Here is a 17,029-nt window from a genome sequence, read left to right on the forward strand (position 1 = left end):
GTAGGTGACCACCACAGAATGCATGGAGTGTCCACTACCCCAACTGTAGGTGACCACCACAGAATGCATGGAGTGTACACTACCCCAACTGTAGGTGACCACCACAGAATGCATGGAGTGTACACTACCCCAACTGTAGGTGACCACCACAGAATGCATGGAGTGTACACTACCCCAACAATAGGTGACCAATGCAGAATGCATGGAGTGTTCACTACCCCAACTGCAGGTGACCACTGCAGAATGCATGGAGTGTCCACTACCCCAACTGTAGGTGACCACCACAGAATGCATGGAGTGTCCACAACCCCAACTGTAGATGACCACTGAGGATGAATGGGGTGCCCACTGCCCTGCCCAACAGAACGCTCCTTGCGGCCATTACCCAAGTAATTGGTGAGCATCTTGTCGGCTTCGTGTGAGAACCCGCCTGACATCATGGTGGAGTGACAGGCTCTCATGGTCTAATGTCCATAGAAAGCCCTAGGAGAGATTTCCAGGGCTTTCTCAGATCTGTAGACTCGGGCTCTTGAAGGTGGGCGCTTAGGAGTCTCAAATGAGCCCTCCATGTGCATGCTCTCTTTCCTTTCTACAGGGCACTGTCGTAGTTAGCTTGGTCATTCTCCTTTGACAAGGTGCTGTAGGAAATGACAACTTAAACTCATGACCTCACCTGGATGATGTCTGCATTGGGGACAGCGACAGTCTCTGTGGAATACAGACAAAGTATTGAAGAACTAATTATTGAGTGTTGGGCTTCCGTGAGTAGTGTGGCAGAGACGTCTCTTTAAATAGCTCCTTAGCTAGGCTGGCCACACTCCCGTGGGTCAGAAAGCTGTCTGGACTCTCAGTCCATTGGTTTTTCTGATGCATGTACCGGTCCCCTGCGGACTATGGCGAGAAGCCCCATGGCACCCTTTGCACGGTGGACTATTTCGAGCAGCCCATAAGTCCCTTTGTACAGGGGGACCATTGGGAGCAGCCCATGCCTCCTGTTGCTGCTCCGTGACTCCTGTTTCCACAGGCTAACAAGATGCCAAGCGGTGCTTGAGATTTAAGGGAAGGAATTTTGAAGTGGAAGAGTCGAGGAGACCCATGAGTTTTTCCTTTCCTGGAAACCGATGCTTTGTGGGATGAAGAGGGGTCTCCTCAGAACAATGCTAGTCTTGGAAGGGCACGTTTCTCCCATTTCCTGTGATTGCCACTAAGAAATCCCTAAATAGATGCTGCTCCTCTCTCTGTTCCAGCCCCGCCCACCCCCCCACGCTGCATGTGCATGATGGGTGTGGGGCATGTCACGTTTTCTTCACATTTTCTTTCAGCCGTATCGAGTATTTTAAGTGTGCTATTTCCAATTCGGTGCAGGAATTCTTAGACATGTGTTCAGTAGAGAACTGTTTAAATGGCATGAAAGTAAAATCTTCAAAGAGGGCAGGAAGCGCCAGATTTCATTCTGAAGAAATGGGTCTACTCTATTTTTGATGTCCTCTATGGACTATTTCTTTTTGTATTCGTGTGTGCTATATTTATCTACCTATATTTTCATTTACATGCAACATACTGTTAAAGATGTATTCTTTTTTATTTTATTTTATGTGTGCGGGTGCTTTGCCTGCTTGTATATCTGTGCATTACATGCGTGCCTAATGCCTACAGAGGCCAGAAGTGGGCGTCGGATCCCCTAGAATTACAATATGATTGTGGGCTGCCGGGGGGGGGGAGGCTAGGATGTGAACCTGGGTCCTCTGGAAGAGTAGCACGTGTTTTTATCGGCTAAGCCATCTCTACAACCCCCATGTGCTCCACGTTTTATACTTAAGCATATACTCCGGAGTAGACTGCAGAATGTTAAAACTATTTTGACTTTCATACTTTTGAAGTCTTGAGGGCAAGACCCAGACCGATGGTAGGCAAATCTATCACTGAGCAGCAACATCCCCAGCCTGGTTGCAAAAGTCAAGTAAGTGTTACAGGAAAACTCTATAGATTTCAAAGCACGAAGAACACAATGTTGCAGCCTTGGAAATGTTTGCTCTAGCCTTTCGGGAGTAGCAGAATGTATTTGACCTTCCTTAAGCAATCTGTTGTAGGGCTGTGCTACCCAGTCCAAGGTTACATGCCTCTCTTGCCAGGGCACAAAAACGTGATCTTACTCAAGGAGTCAAGAGTACCAGGGAGTTTGAACCCCAACGATCTGGTTCCCACTTGTTATACCAGATGCATGTTCTTCATTCTCTGGCTCCAGGGGACATTCTGGAAGAAGTGGTGTGTGGCCGTATTGACTACATCATATTTGACTGAAAGTATTGCATGGAAGATGCCAGGAGGAATGGCTCTCTATTTTAGGAAATATTGTAAAAAAAAAAAAAAGAGGAACTGGAAAAACAAATCGTTTGTAACCTCCTCTTGAGACTTTCATTAAGAGAGGTTATTCTCAGATGAAGGGGATTAAAGGAAAAGGGATTTCAGTGTTGGTTCATGCCAGACACTGAGCGACTGGAGCTCAACTTGTGATGAAATAATTGTACAATGTGCACTTTGCCGAGGCTGAGAGCTGTTCACACTACCCCACCCCCATTAAGGATCCTGCTAACTGGAAACAGGCTTCCTACAGATCACTGCAGGTTTCCTATAGATCACTGATTCTCAACCTTTCCAATGCTGCAACTCTTTAATATAATTCCTTAAAATTATTTTCATTGCTGCTCCATAACCGTAATTTTGCTTCTGTTACGAATCACAATGAAGATATTTTTGGAGACAGAGGCTTGCAAAGGAGATGTGACCTACAGATATAGAGCACCATTACAGGTGTTCTTCAGTAACCCATGGCAGTCTCTGCTTCAGGTCTGTAGAGTCTCTGAGAACATTTGTTCTCACCTAATGATGGGACAGGAGGGATGACACAGCCTCCCCCTCTTGTAGCAAGAGTGCAGTCAAGCACACACACACACACCAAAAAAAAAGGCGCAAAGTTTCTAGATGGTACTGTGAGCAGGAGCCAGCCTGGCAGGCTGTACTAGGTCAGGCTTTCTCCATCCCAAGGTGGCTGGGTCGGGTGGCACGCTACAGGGTTACTGTACCATTAGCACTGGCTGCATCCAGGGGACCGGGGGTATGTCATGTCTTCCATATCTACAGTTTGATTTCAAAGCTGTCATCACAGGTGAACAACTAAAGGCTGTGGGTGGGCGAGGCTCCCAGTGTCGTGATGCTAGCCGGTAGCTGTGGAAATCAATGGGGGATGTCTTTCTCCGATGCCCAGACATCTATATAACATGCTTCCCTGCCGTGCGTTTCATAACTTGCCTTTTAAACAGAAACATAAGGAAACAGAGAAGGATTAGCAGGTGGGAGAAAAAAAAACCCTCACTGGGCAAGGTTTCAGTTGGTTTTGTTTCCTGTAAGGATCAAATCCTGAAGTTTCCTTTTCTGCCCTTTCAAAAGCTAGAGTCTTGGACCAGAATAGGAGCAGGTTGGTAGTAGTAGCCCACCCCCAGAATCAGAGCTGTTAGAGTTCCTCATAGGCAACCTCCCCCTGACTCTACCTCAGAGATTACACTGCTCTCCAGAGACCAGGCAGGAAGCCTGGAAGGCTGTCTGTCTGGCCACCACAATGGTGCACCAAGAACATCACAGTTTCTTCACAACTTAAAAGAGAAGGAAGTCATTAATTTGATTCCTTTAGGCAAGGATTTCTGCATGATCAGGACTCGAAATATACAGTCTGGGTTTTTCACAGTTGATGGAATATGCAACCCATTGACTTTTCTTTATCTTAGCGCCAAAAGCATCAGAATGAAGACAAACAGGGTTAGTGGAGCGGTTCTGAGTCACATGACAACACAGTCCTCCAGACCCCAGTGCCCTGCAAGTGAACACCTCAGCAGCCTTTGTGACCATTCCTTTCCCTCGGCACACAGCCACACACAGCATTTATTTTGTCAGAACCTTGGAGAATCCACTGGAAGCACACAGCATCATTAGCAAGCCTGGGTCCTGGAAGGGTAGCACAAAGCGTTGTTAGCAAGCCTGGGTCCTGGAAGGGTAGCACAAAGCCTTATTAGCAAGCCTGGGTCTTGGAAAGGTAGCATAAAGAATCATCAGGAAGCCTGGATCCTTGAAGGGTAGCATACTGTATCATTAGCAAGTCTGGGTTCTGGACTCAGGATAGGGTATGGAAGAAGCTTGACTATCTCTGCGGGTCTGTGGAATAAAGAAAATGGTAGTGAATGAAGAGGCAGAGAAAGGAATTCTAAGAAGTAGGAATTCTAAGAATGAGCTCTATGATGGTGTTTAAATCTAGAGTCAAGGCAAAACTGGAGGTTTTCAAATAAGCCAGGGAGCTTGCAGGACCGAGGCAGTGAAATCCCACGCCGGCCATGGTTGAAGGAAGCGGCTGTATCCAGTTCTCTGCCAATGAGGAGGTTTCCTTCTCGGAGAAGTTTGCAAGTCTGATCTGTGGGGTTCCTGTTACCCCACAAACCAGGAAGCCTTTCTTTAGGCAGGCAGAAGCACAGCGAGTCAGTGGGGAAGAACATGGTGAGTTCTGACGGGAGTCAGCACAGAATGGCAAAGTTAACATAAAGCGGGAGGGACCCTCCTAACATGGCACACCGGAAGGTTGCAGCACTATTTTTATACTTTTCTCTGATATACATATATATCCTGAATTACCGCGTAATAAACGCTGATGTGGCACGCCCACCTGGAATCTCGGAAGACTTCGTGACACTCGGAAATGAGACTGCCGATGTAGTTAGTCAAGGAGCCAGATGAAAGCATGCTGGGTTACCATAGACGTGGAATCCCTTAAAGAGTCAAGAACACAGGACAGTGAATTCAGAGAAACAGTCCCGTGAAGCTGGAGGCAAAGCCCAGAATGATGTGGCCGAGGAGTGAGCAGGGACCAGGAGCGTCCCCCGGAACCTTGAAAGGCTGGGCGGTACTGACGGCATCTTGTTATTTGGACCTTTGGAGAAACAGGAGAATAGATGTTTTAAGCCATCAGGTGTGTGGTAATTTAGATAGAAATCCTCCCAGAAACCAGTTAGACCCAGTCTGAAGCTCAGAGGGTTTTCAGCCTTTAGACCATTTGAAAGAGGGGAGATGCTTGAGCCCAGAGATCCAAAGGCTTTGCTGGAACACCATTAGCCCAAAGCTTGGACAATTGGAGGCTGATTTCATATTCCATTGTTCTCCCTGTTCCCTGCTGATGGATTTTTTCCCTTCATCTATGTTTAGGGGGTTAATTATCTGGTGAGATTTACATTTGTTGTTTGTTTTCTATTTTTCTCTATTCTACTGCCTCCTGTCTGCCTTTGAGGCGAAGACCTTAAAAAACGCACACCTAAACGGCCGGGCACGCCTGCAGCTGTGTGCGTGAACCCACCTGTGTTCACTGTCGTACGTTATAGGACGAATGTCGTTGTGTGAGCGCGTACGCCTCCTTCTCCCGGAAGTGCCACAGGATAATAAGGAGGGCAGTTACGCTGTGGTCGGTCTTCTTCTCGGGTAGTCTTCAGATCTGCAATAGTTTCATCAGCCTCTGTGTGTGTGTATATGTGTGTGTGTGTGTCTGTGTGTGTGTGCGCGCGCGCGCGCGTGTGCGCGCGTGCACACGTGCTAGTATTCGCAATGGACTCTCTCACTGTGACCATCTTTTCCTTTAAGTCCTTGGGCACACACACGGGTGCTTCACAATCCTCGTGACTCCACAAGGTTCGTTTCTAACACTGGCCTCTTGACGTTCTGAGTCTCGGTTTGTTTCTACAAGTGTCCACGACTGTCTGATCGTCGTGGGTATTGAGGGCTCTTGTTTTGGATCCTTGCTCAGAGATGCTCCCCCTCTCGAGGCAGTGGGACCATAGCCTCTGCTCTCATGGGTTCAGTTGTTCCCATCCTGGCAGCTCCTCTGCCTCTGTCTCCTCCCCCAGGCCAGCAGCTTGCTGGTTAGGAACCGTATCCCCTGGCTTCATGTACCTCGAGGCTGCGGATGTCTGCGTGAGCTTCGCCAATTTCTGTTTCCTCTTGAACAGGTTAGGACGTGCCCTGGACAAGAAGCCATCCTTTAAGTGACCCGTCTTTAGTGCCCCAGCAACACTGACTTGAATGATCGTTTACCGCATCTGCCCACCGGAAAGTGTGGCTCCATTCCTCTGCTCTAAATTGAGGATTCTAAATTGAGCTAGCCATTTGAAGGGAGAGCCGGAAACGTCCAGCAGGGACTTGCTTCTCTGTTTGATCGAAATTTTCAGCACAGTGAGTCGCTCAGAGACCGTGGAGGTTACAGTTTCATCTCTCAACTTTTTTTTTTTTTTTTTTGTCTAGTTTGAATTCATGCTCTTCCCACGGGCAGCTTCCGGGAGCTGAAGGGATTCACCAGCCCTACCCTGTTGGTGTGCTTCCCTGGCCTTTGTCCCATACCTGGCTTGTCACCCCTGTGACACTAACACATTCAGAGTCTCCTGACTCCACAAGGCCTACCTGGACCATCAGCGGATTTAAATGTTCCCCTCCTGTGTTTGGACTTTTCAGAGAGACCACAGGGTCTGCGACGTTCTGCTGTCCCCCAGCTCCCTTATGGAGCTGCGGACGGTGTTGGGGACAGTTCCTGGAGACTGTGACTCAGCACACAGACTCGTTTCCTTGTCTGTGTGGGTAGGCGGCTGAGCCTCAGCTTGGGTTTCCTGGGTCGCCTGCAGGTGTGCTCGGGTTTGGCCAAGGGACTGTCAGGACAAGCCCAAAGATGAAACAGCAAGCTTATTTTTATTTTTTGTCTCCTGGGAGAAAATAAAACTCTGGCAGTCTCTCCAGACATGAGGATTTCGCTGTGTGCTGTTGTTTGCTGAACTGATCCCAGAAAACAAGCAAGCGAGCAAACGCAGTCCCTCAGCTGAGAGCCCCAGGGACTGTTGGGGCATCTACACAGCAGCAGGGGCAGGAGTGTGCACATCACCACGGGGTCCTTTGAATTTCACAACCTCTGAGGTCAACCTGCTCTTACACAGCCCTCCCTGTGCACACACAGCCTTACCCCCAGCAGACTCACCCCCCCAGATGCTCCATTCCCTACAGTTGAGGTGACCAGCTTGGATCCTGGAACAGAGCCTCCACCAACCACAGTGTAGCTGCTCTCCTTATTATCCGATGGCACCTCCAGGATGAAGGAGGCGGAGGCGGAAGTGCTCACACAACGGCATTCATCCTGTAACGCACAACGGTGAATGCAGGAGGTTCACACACAGCTGCAGACGCACCTGGCCATTTAGCAGAGCTATATAGAAAGTCACACCGAGACTGCATTAAGGGACGACCCTTCGCTTATATCTAAAGCAGGGCAGATGCGTTTATCCCTCCCAGCCCTTGCCGCAGAGATGAAGTGTGTTCTCATTCAGGTCAGTGTAACGTCAAGTCCCCCTTGGTCTTCCTGTGGCAGCCTTGAGGGGAGAGCGGCATCGGAACTGCTGCTTTCGGAGACAACAACTCTCTGTCTCCATTGTTTGCAGTTATAAATGGCGCTATCAATCTGAGAGCCTGAGCTTGGGCTCTCTGGGTAGTTACACAGCTAACAAGCTCCAAGAACAAGAAGCAAGGCGATAAATGTGACAGAGACCACATCCACCCTCCCTCTGCCCTCCTGCCTTCTTGTCGGCAAACTAAAAGGCAGCTCCTGGCTGAGAGCACGATTCTTGTCAACACTTTTCAAATTTTAATCTATTTTTACAGAAAATCGCCTTTAAAGTACCGTGATGAATTTTAGTATAAGAAATAATAAAAAACTGTGCTTCAGGGAGAAATAGCATCCATACCCTTCAGGCAGTGGCCAGGGAACTGTTGCCCATGTCTGAGCTTTATTATTTACTTTTTATTTATTTGCTTTACTGTCTCCGTGTTGTTCGGGGTCAGGAGAACTGTTCTCGCTCAGATTTAAGAAGACTTCTTTAGCCATTGAGAAATATAAGGGTGCCACACAACCCAAGTGAAGTTTCCTGTGTGGTTTCCTATGGCTGGTTTAACGCCCCATGGACAAAGGGTTGCAATGTTTAACAAAGGGTCACAAGGCCCTTGAACTTACCGGCGTCTGGGGAGAGGCCTGGGTGTTGCAGTGTGCTTGTGACTCTTCCAGAGGACCCGAGCTCAGTTCCCAGCGCCCACCTCAGTTAACTCACTGCTGCCTGCGACTGTGGCTGCCAGGGACCTGATGCCCTCCTCTGGATTTTGCAGGCATAGACCCACTCACATACACTGCTTTAAGGTCTTGAGCTATTTAGACCTAAAAACCATCAGCGCTAGTAATTTTCCTTGTTTATAAATACTGATTGGTCCCCTTTTCTAGAAGACTACTCAAACGAAGCTGTATCCATGACGGAGTGAAACCACAGACGTCAGTGGCAAGTGGCATCGTCATCAGAGAAAACGGCGTTAGCGGATGACGCTCGGTGACGTCTGTCACATCTCTGCCCTGTGCTGTCTGCTTGTCGGGCTTCTAGCTGTCCTGTCAGAGAGCTGCTGTGAGCATCACTGTTGTTAATAAGGGAAACGAGGCCCTCCGTTGTAAGGGACTGGTCGTAACCATGCGTGAAGTCCGTACGCGCTTATGGAATAGGCTGGTGCTTGTCTGGGGCCCTCAGACTCTCTTCCTTCCCTGTTGATGCGCAAGGTTGAGTTTTAGACTCATTCTGATTTGGGAGCCACGGGGCTATGTAGACGGTTGACTGTCGCTGAAAAGAGTTCGTCGCTCAAAATTCCCAAGAGGAGACGATGCCTACACGATGGGTAAACACATGGAGAAGCACAAGAGCCATTCAGGCAGGAGAGGGGGAGGGGGAGGGGGTGGAGGAGGGGAAGGGGGAGGGGTGGAAGGAGGGGGAGGGGGAGGGGGAGGAAGGAGGAATGGGGGAGGGGAGGAGAGAGGAATGGGGGAGGGGAGGAGAGAGGAATGGGGGAGGGGAGGAGAGAGGAATGGGGGAGGGGAGGGAGAGGAGGAGGGGAAGGGAGAAGGGGAGGAGGGAAGGGGAGGAGGGAAGGGGGAGGAGAAGGGAGGTGAGGAAGAGGGGAAGGAAGAGGGGGAGGGGGAGGAGAGGAAGGGGAGGGGAGAGAGAGAGGGGAAGGAGGGAGGGGAGGGGGAGGAAGGAGGGAGAGGAAGAGGGGAAGGGGAGGGGAGGAGAGGGAGGAGGGAAGGAAGGTCATTTATTTCCCAAAAATATCTGGGAAATTCAGGCAAATGTTGGGTTTAATCCAGAGGATTTGGGTCTGGTCTAAACTTAAATTTAATTTCAGCAATCTTCATCAGTTCTGGAGTTACCAGGACAAGTCGGCAGCTCTCAGCCAGAGGGTTCTTTTGAGTCTGGGCGGATCAAGCAGTGATTTTGTTTTTTTAATTGTCACAATGTGAGGCCACTGCTGGCATCTAGTGGCAGAGGCCTAGGATGTCTCCGCCATCTCCAGGTGCTCCCTGTGGCCTCCAGGACCAAGTATCCCAGTGTCCAATAACAATAGAGCTCAAGTTGAGAAATCTTGGATTGAACCAAACCCTTGGACCAGCCCAGGCTGTGTGACTTCCACCAAGGCAGAGCTAGTCTTGTAAACAAGGACTTACTGAATTGGGATGCCCTCCTACTTCCCTGTGACCCTTCCCAAACCAGGACAAGCAACTCCTGCTGACCCTGGAGTCTTGCTCATTGCACAAATTCACCAGGCTGGGCTGGAGTTCTGGGGATACTCAGCTGATCTTGACCCCTGGCCATGCTGACCCCTACGGGTCCCAACTAGTCACCATCCCCTGCAAGCGGAATCCTTCCTCACAGAGGTGAGCCTGAGGCGTCGCCGGGTGCCAGTGCTTTGTGTTTTCTGTGTGATCCTGTGCGAAGGAAGGCAGTGTGGTTAGATTTCCACCAGTCTTTCCAATCGAAGACAGAAACCCGGAGCTTGGACCTGGCTCAGAAACAAGGTCTTTCTATTAGCTATTTCTAGACCAAAGAAATAAATCACACACAGGCACACACACACACACACACACACACACACACACAGAGAGAGAGAGAGAGAGAGAGAGAGAGAGAGAGAGGGAGAGGGAGAGGGAGAGGGAGAGAGAGAGAGAGAGAGAGAGAGAGAGAGAGAGAGAGAGAGAGAGAGAGAGAGAGAGCAGAGAGCAAAGAGCAAAGCACTTCACTTTTTTCTTGGGAAGGAGAAGAAGTTGTGGATGGTGAAACCAATTGACTTAAACTGTTTCTCTTCCCTCGCATTTCTGGGTTAGAGAAACTGGGCTTGTACTTCTTGTTCCACGACCTTGGGTATAGTTTAGGGGCTTTAGACCCAATTCAACTAGATGAAATGACTTATCAGTACTGTGTCCTTGGGTGTGTGACTTAGCTTTTGCCTCAGTTTCCTTATTTGTCAAGTGGAGATAATAGTACTGCCTACAGACAGGGTTTCTGTGATAATCGGGTGGATAAATATTTATTAGGCGCACAGAGTGGTGTGTGACCTTCAGATAAAGTTGCCCAAGTGTCTGGATATGTTCTGAGGTCTCTCCCTAGCCGTGGCACTGGGTGAGTCAAGGGTGTGTTTTTGCTGATTGGATACTCACTTGGAACCCCAATGCTGGCCTTCAGCCAGCACCTGATTGAGAACCAGTACACTGTGTTTCCTGGGCTTGACTTCCTAAGTGGCGCGTGCTTTTAAGCCATTCCCATCAATAAGGTGAAGTAGAGAGGTCTTTGTTTACGCTGACTTTCCAGAAATTGTATTCACAGGGTTACGGCCTTTCTCATTGGACCATGTGCTATATGTCAGCTATATCAGCTCCTTCTTGAAGTCTTCCCCTGCTTCCGTCGGGTGTAGAGGAAGTTGTTTGGGGTTGGGATTGCTGGTGACAGTCATAGAAGGCACACAGAGTCAGTGAAATCTAGCAACCCTGTTCTGTCCCGGGAGATAAGGACCTAGAACGGGGAGGTCCGAGATATAACCAGTCTGGAAGGCTTCAGACAGTGCCTCCGTTCCCCGGTCCGTTAAAACCTGGATTGCCCAGAAAGGAGAGGCTGTGAGCCACCAGCCACTGTCCTGCTCTCTTCCTGGCGAGAAGAAATGTGGCCTCGGTGACCCTGGGAAGCCAGTATGGCCTTCTTCCCCACTGGGTTTGGTCTGGGAGTGTGGTGACAGCTTCTTGCTCCCAACTATCCACAGCCAGGACCAAACCAAGCTGTTCTGAAAATAGTGCTTATCCTTCTTTATGGTCAGTTGATCCCATAACCTCTGCTGCTACTGGTGGGAGGAGACAGGAGCTCGTCCAGCAGGAGGAGTGTGAATCTAGTTTCCACCTACGATCCTAGAGTAGTTCTCAGGCTCCTGCCATTCTAACTTCCCCCGCCATCACAGGCTGCAAGCCAAAGAAAAACTTTCTTCCTTAAGTTGGTTTTCGCAGGCTTTTGTTTTTTTTTTTTTTTTTTTGCCTTTATTTACTTATCACGGCAACTGGAAAAGAAACTAAGACACAGTATACATTTTTGGTGTGGTATTCAATATTATTATTGTCATATGTAATATACATTGATTCAATGTGTAACTGTCACTATAGTATTTATCTTGTGTACTGACATAATGGTCCATGTGTTGGTGTGGTGTTTATTAATATAGTATGTGATACATTAACAGTATGTGTAATGGGTCTTGATATAGTGTGTGGCAGTGTATTGAAGCCACACACAATGTGTGATCAGTACACCATTAAAGTAAATCGGATACTTGGAATAGGAGTTATGGCAAGGACAGCCTTGACCTAAGCCCTGCTCAAACAAACTATCTTGGCACAGATCCTTTCTCAAGGTTGTGTGCAAACAAAAACACAGGTCCTCAGTCTCAGGGAAGACCCGGACTTTCCATAGTCAAAGGGAAAGTCCACAGGAACCAACGAGGAGCCATGCCCCCCCACACCCACACAAAAAACCCACAAAAAATAAAAAACAAACACTTAAACTTACACATGCCACGTATAGGACTCCTAATCACAGCTATAGGCAAATCAAGCACCCCACCGCATCTTTAAGGAACAGTAATTTAGAACTCACTTTGCTCTGTGATCCCTGGTAAGAATTACTTTAAGGGCGGGGGTCAGTGTGTAAAGCCCTGTGCCTCCAAACCTGATAGTCCAAGTTTGGTTCCCAGAATCCACATGGTCTAGAAGACAAGAACAGACCCCGGTAAGTTGTTTTCTGACTTCCATACTCTCTCTGTGGCATGCGCGTGCCCACATGCTACACACACACACACACACACACACACACACACACACACACACGCAACTAAATAACTAAATAAACAAATAATAAAATAGGAACTTAAAAATATTTTAAAGGCTTTCAGAATTATAAACACTCTAAAGCCTCTTTCAAAGGGCCAACCGTCCTGTGTTCAAAGCCAAACCCCGAAGGACCAGGTCCCGCCGATCAAAAGACTAAAAGTTTTAGCTGAATGGACGAAAGATACACAGGTAAACAGGAATAGGCTGATAATTATAGATGATAGGTAAATAGCTCGATGGCAGATAAATGGTAAATAAAGCTAGATATACGGATGCATAGGACAGGTTCGTAGGTATGGACGATGGCAGGTAGATGAGGAAGAGATGTAGGTTCATGGGCAGGCAGAGTAGACGGGTAGTGGATTCACTGTGTCCATGTGTGCATGGGCTGTGCTTCCTCACTGTTTTTCCTCCTCAACCGTGTTTCAACACGCCTGAGGACATTTCTGCGCTGCAAGGTGTCCTACTCGTTGTAGCAGCGTCTTTGGCCCTACCAGGCAGGGAGCAGGAGCAGTGGCAACCAAAAAAAGTCCCAGACCTGCCGAGAGGCCCCTGTCAAATGTACAAATGCTCACAACCGAGAACTCCACTTTCTTTTCTAATGGACAGCACGGTTGTAGACCCAGAAGGCCTTGGCTTTGGCGCTCGCCTGTGGCCTCAGCCAGGTTCATCCCTCCAAGCATCCTTGTCTTCATCTGCAGGATGCCTGCAGCTGCCGTAGCTCCACACCGTGCCTTTGCTCGGTGAGTTCACGTGAGGCAACCCAGGGCTTCAGCCCTGTGGCTCCAGAGCCCCAGACACACCAGATGGTGAGAGTGAAGGAGCCGTTCGTGAACAGCAAGGAGAGAGGAAGAGGGAGTTAAGAAACGCCCGCACGTGCTCTGAATACTAGCCGGAGACTCCATCCTTGGGGGTCGCCATGTGAGAGCATTCATAGGAAATGGCGTCCTCTTGACTCGGGGTTAGATTTATGAAAACAGTGGCTCCTGAGGAAGACAGTGGTTAGCAGGGTGTAAGATAGATGCCCTGCGGTGCTTGGCAAGCAGGACACTCCGTTCTGCACCAAATCTTTCAGTCGTGTATTACAATCAGCAGCTAAGGTTGATCCGGAGCTCTCCAGACTCGTCCAGATCACCCCCACTGTCTTCAGCCTGGGTTATCTCCCAAACCTACAGATTCAAGCGGTTGAACAACACTGACGCCAGCCCAGGCATTGGGAGGGCAGGGTCTTGAGGAGTTCATTGTCACTGTGAAACTGGAGAGCATCAGGAGGTTGCTTTGTTTCCAGAAGACGGTTTTCTCTCTCTCTCTCTGCATCCTTGTAGTTTTTGCAGGGGAACAGCACAGGTCTTTACTAACTCTGGGAGGTGAGGAAGGTACTCATTAGCGGAGGAGGATGACTCGGCTGGAAGCCGCACTACCAGGTGGCCACCTAGCCTTCAGGAGGTGCTGGGATGGAGCAGGACTGATTGCCGCCTCTGCAGGAGCTCTTGGTTTCAAGCACGAGTATGCACCACCCTCCTGAGAGGAACAGGCAGGAAGCTGGAGGCTTGGGGATGGGAGTGTGAGGGCTTCAAACAGAACCAAAGAGCCCAAGTCAAGTCCAGAAGTCGGGCTTTTCCTGGAGCGTCCCATTCCTGGGGAAGAATGAAGCACATGGGGGCGGGGGGGGGGGGGGGGAAGGTCGGTGTCGCCATCTGGTCCCCAACTGACTTGGCAAGAAAAGCGCAGCAGCGGCCTTGTTGGCCTTTAATGCGACCAACCGCTGTTGGCTCGCAGATGAAAACGAATTGAAAGAGGAGCCAAATTTTACAACTGTCGGTAAACCTGTCGATGATCAGCATTGAAACTTCTGTGACTCCTTTCTTCCCATTTGTCACCATTTGTCATATTTCTGCACCCCACGTATTGGGGACGACGCTGACCAGATGGAAGTCAGGAGGCAGCCGTGGAGCAGGTGAGAATCAGATGGCTGGGGGGGGGGGTAAGAAAGGCTTCAGGGCGGAGCAGCAGCTCTGATCCTGCCTTTCCTTCCCGGGCTCTAAGGCCCAGCAGAGTCAACCAGGACTGTCTCGGAAATGATGGCACCCCACTTGGTCCCTACGCCACCATCAAGAGCAGGGTGCACGCCGCCTTTGCTTACCTGGGAGCGGAGGGTAAGAGGGCACCGCAGCAAAGGGAGGTATAGGCCTCCGGTAACGGTGCCTCCAGTGGGTGCGCTTGCCATAAAACCTTGGTCTGTAAGGCCAGGGAGGTCTGGGGTTTATTTCCCATCTATATCATCTAGGCTTTCTTTCCTGTTGTGTAGGTAAAAGGAATTGGAGTCCTGGATAGGTAGGGGCCTGCTTGGGATGCTCTACGCCCCCACCCCTCTTTCCATACCCCTTAACTAACTACAGCCTCACTACATACACAGGGGCCACACGCCTTCAGGAGGGGAGGGCTCAGAGTGGGGCTGAGTTCTTCGTCTACAAAGAATTCTTGCTTTGCTGTACACAAGTCCCTTGAGAATAAATATAGACATTCTTGAGTGATCAGAAGGCAAGGCAAACTTTAATTTATACTCCTGGTGTCATCACCTAACCACGAGGGCTCTTAGGAAACCCCCAGGAGACATCTGTACATAGTGAAGCTGCCTCCCTCAGAGACAATTTGTTGATAAAAATCGTCAAGATGCTATTGCTTATTGTCCTCCCATTAGCAACTGCTTGGTAATATTTGGATTTTGCTCTCAAAATGAAAAACTGGAAGCGCCCAGCTCCCCCTGCTCTGCCAGCTTCCTTTCTTCTCATGCCAGGGTCTGGACGCCGGCCTAGCAGCTCAGAAGTGGGTCCCGCATACCTGTTAAACTGTTGGGCTTTTTTTATGTCATTGGGAGGGGCACAGAATGTTTTTAAGCCGTCAGGAATCAAGGAATGTGAGGGCTGGAGGGATGGCCCAGCGGTTAAGGGCATGAATTACTCTTGCAGAGGATGCGTGTTCAGTTCTCAGTACCCACAGGGGGTGGCTCCCAGTTGCTGTGAATCCAATGCCCTCTTCTGGACTCTGCCGGCACTCCCATGTGTGTGAGCATGCATACACACTTGTGGGCACGCACACACATAGATAAGAATAAAGAAATGCGTAGGTAAGTAAGGATTTCAGATCGGAGGGTACCAGTAAGAATAAGACGAAAGAAAGAAAGGAAAAGAAGGGAGAAGGGGAAATTGACAGAACCCCCAGACAGAAAGGAAAGGACAGAGCTGGCCCAGGACTAGAGGTCGAGAGGTCTGGAGGTTGTTGTGTGCCGTAGGACGTGAACCCTGAAGGACTTGCTCCGATACCCGCTGGTTACTTGCCTTGGTTTTGCTTTTCTGAGACACACTCACACTCTGCAGACCCAGCAGGCCTCACGCTTGTAGAGATCTCTGCCTCTCGGGTGTTGGAATTACAGGTGTGAGCCACCATGCCACCATGCCTGGCTCGTTAACGCTTGACCATTCAAGGAATCTACTTATCTGTAGTCTGGCTTTACAGTCATAACCACCGCAGTGGTCACACCATGCTGAACACATGACAGCCTGTTCTTATTTCCATGGGTCGTGTGTGTGTGTGTGTGTGTGTGTGTGTGCGCGTGTGTGTGTGTGTGTGTGTGTGTGTGTGTCACAAGCAAACAAACAAACCCTTAGTCTTTTGTGTCCCACCCCTGAAGGCTGAGGGAACACTGAGGAAGAGGAAGTGGAAAGGGAGTAAGAGCTGGAAGTGAGATTGAAAGCTGGGAAATGCTGTCTTTTGGATGCAACACCACCACTGCTGTCTTTTGGATGCAACACCACCACTGAACTCATGACAGCAGCTCCGGTCACCTGCACACAATCAAGCCAGTTAAAACTCCAGTACATATGGGGAGCTCCTAGAGGTCCTGGTTGCTGGGAGAGGAGGAGTCACTTTAATCTGGAGATTTGGCTAGTGTTGCCCAGGCTCCAGCAGAAGGCTCGGTGGCCACATGCTCTTATTAGACTCAGTGGGTTGCCTTTTTAAAAGTCATGAGATTGGGAGGAAGATGTGTTGGGAAGGCCAGAAGAAACTGGGGAGGGGCAGCAGCACGCGTGGCATTTTTTAATGAACAAATAAAAACTATAATTAAAAAGAATCCCTCAAGCTTGAAATTGGCCCTGCAGTAACTCATGATGAGTACGCACGTAGCCGCCTTATAGCAGCTGCTCGGGAAACACACACTTTATTAAGTTGCATAACAATATATTTCAAGAACTGGGTGTAATTTAATTAATTTACAGGCAAATCATTTCCATTTACTGGCTTGATACCCAGGCCAAGGCTACCTGCATTCACTAGGTCAACCCGGGTGACGTCACAACAGTCCCACAATGCCGTGCAAGGTGTCCAGCAGTTCCACTTCGTAGCCGAGAGCACTAATGTCAAGAGAGTATTCCCTCTTCTCCACGATGGCAATTACTAAGTGGGCAGCCAACTTTAACTGGGGTCTCCCCGGTTCCCTAGTCACCTTACTAGAACCAAGTCCTGGACCCCAGTGCAAAAAACGAAAACACAGGACTGTGGCGACGCATTGTTCACGATCTAATAAAGCTACTGGAGATCAGCGGGCAGAGCCAGGCGCACCAGAGAGCTACAGAATCTGGGCAGTGGCGGCACACACACCTCTAATCCCAGGACTCGGGAGCCAGGCAGATGGATCTCTGTGAGTTCAAGGCCACCCGGGGCTACACA

The 17,029-nt window shown here is 49.4% G+C and overlaps 3 long non-coding RNA genes across 3 annotated transcripts; 2 read left to right on the forward strand and 1 right to left on the reverse strand.

Annotated features, from left to right (window-relative positions):
• Positions 1-1,558: 1,558 nt before the first annotated feature.
• Positions 1,559-6,688, reverse strand: LOC121141861. The gene is made up of 5 exons (XR_005878786.1): positions 6,487-6,688; positions 5,983-6,051; positions 5,393-5,527; positions 4,709-4,972; positions 1,559-3,309 (listed from the first exon to the last, which is right to left on the reverse strand). It is a non-coding gene; the product is annotated as an uncharacterized LOC121141861 (long non-coding RNA).
• A 424-nt stretch (positions 6,689-7,112) lies between these two features.
• Positions 7,113-10,028, forward strand: LOC121141862. The gene is made up of 3 exons (XR_005878787.1): positions 7,113-7,397; positions 8,339-8,778; positions 9,283-10,028. It is a non-coding gene; the product is annotated as an uncharacterized LOC121141862 (long non-coding RNA).
• Positions 10,029-13,992: 3,964 nt separating this feature from the next.
• Positions 13,993-16,449, forward strand: LOC121141863. The gene is made up of 3 exons (XR_005878788.1): positions 13,993-14,258; positions 14,348-14,457; positions 15,993-16,449. It is a non-coding gene; the product is annotated as an uncharacterized LOC121141863 (long non-coding RNA).
• Positions 16,450-17,029: the final 580 nt, after the last annotated feature.

This window comes from Mesocricetus auratus, unplaced genomic scaffold (genome assembly GCF_017639785.1).
Source record: "Mesocricetus auratus isolate SY011 unplaced genomic scaffold, BCM_Maur_2.0 Super-Scaffold_100008, whole genome shotgun sequence".
NCBI lineage: Eukaryota > Metazoa > Chordata > Mammalia > Rodentia > Cricetidae > Mesocricetus > Mesocricetus auratus.